This window comes from Otolemur garnettii, unplaced genomic scaffold (assembly GCF_000181295.1).
Source record: "Otolemur garnettii isolate 467f Iridium unplaced genomic scaffold, OtoGar3 scaffold00363, whole genome shotgun sequence".
NCBI lineage: Eukaryota > Metazoa > Chordata > Mammalia > Primates > Galagidae > Otolemur > Otolemur garnettii.
In genome coordinates this window covers 228,623-229,973 of record NW_003852758.1, presented here as the reverse complement: position 1 = coordinate 229,973, position 1,351 = coordinate 228,623, and positions in this window count along the sequence as shown.

The window sequence follows — 1,351 nt, the reverse complement described above, 5'->3', positions numbered from 1 at the left end:
AAAAAAAAAAAAAAAAAGAAAAGTGAACCTCTGGCTGTCACCTGTACCTCAGTGGCTAGGGCTCCAGCCACATACGCTGGGGCTGGAGTGTTCAAACTCTGCCCAGACCTGCCAAACTGAAAGGCCTAACAGACCCCAATTGGCACTTTCTTTCTTCCTCCCCTTCAGCACCGCCTTCAGCAGCCCTAGCAGAAATGGGCTGTTCAACAAACATATCCTGCAGAGACAGGAGATTAGCCCAGAGTCACAGCAGACCCTTGTAAAACCACATTCCTATCCCCAGTTTCCCTGGTAACTAACCAACACCCAACCCTGTAAATCTAACCTTGCAAAGATCCTACCTACCTTCCTCCCCACCCCCAGTACCTCCTGGGAGGTACAGTAACACAGTTACAGAGCCGATCACATGCACTGAGGCTGATGGGTTCAAACCCAGCCCGGGTCAGCTAAACATCAATGAAACTGCAACAAAAAAATATTGGGTGTTGTGGCGGGTGCCTGTAGTCCCAGCTATTTGGGAGGCTAAAGCAAGAGACTGGCTTAAGCCCAAAGAGTCTAAGGTTGCTGTGAGCTGTGATGTGACAGCATTCTACTGAGGGCGACATAATGAGACTCTCTCTCTCTATATATATATGTATATATATACACACATATATATATCCTTTCCTTTGTGATGCTTTGCCAAGAATTTGGGATATGAATATGTCTCAGTCGGTTTGCCAATAAAGGACCCCATACCTAATTCGAATTCAGTGTCATGGTGTTTTCTCTATAATTCTACTCGCATTGGGTACAACATTTGGAGTCCCCAGTGAGGGCTTGCCAACTGGAGGGCTGGCTTACCTGTGGGAGAGGGCAGGAATTATAGGGGAGGCGTTCCCTGAGTTGTTCCAGGGCTCCATAATTTCCTGAACTCCTAAGGGCTCCAGAGGAACTCTGATGGACTCTAATAAAACCTGGGGTCTAAAACTCCCTCCCGAGAGGTAAGTGTTCTTTTTCTGTCTAAGTGTAGTTTGTTTATGTCCAGGAAGTAACATTACATTCTCAGGAATAGCCACAAAACAGTCACTGGGAAACTAGGGCCACCAGGGAGCTGGTGAGTGCCCTCGGGAACCAGGTTAGCACAGAGGGAGGACGACAGGAGCCCAAGAAGAAGGTGTAGGGACTCCTGAGGGCTGCCTGGTGCTGGGTAAGCCTGTCCCAGGTTCCTGGAAACATCTCGATGCCAGTGGGGAGCCTCAGCCTCATTGGTGCATTTATTCAACATTATTATCATCAGTGTGTCTATTATTCCTATTGTCTGTCCTGGTACAATTTCTATTCTTTTTGGTTGGGTTCACAATTGTGGGAA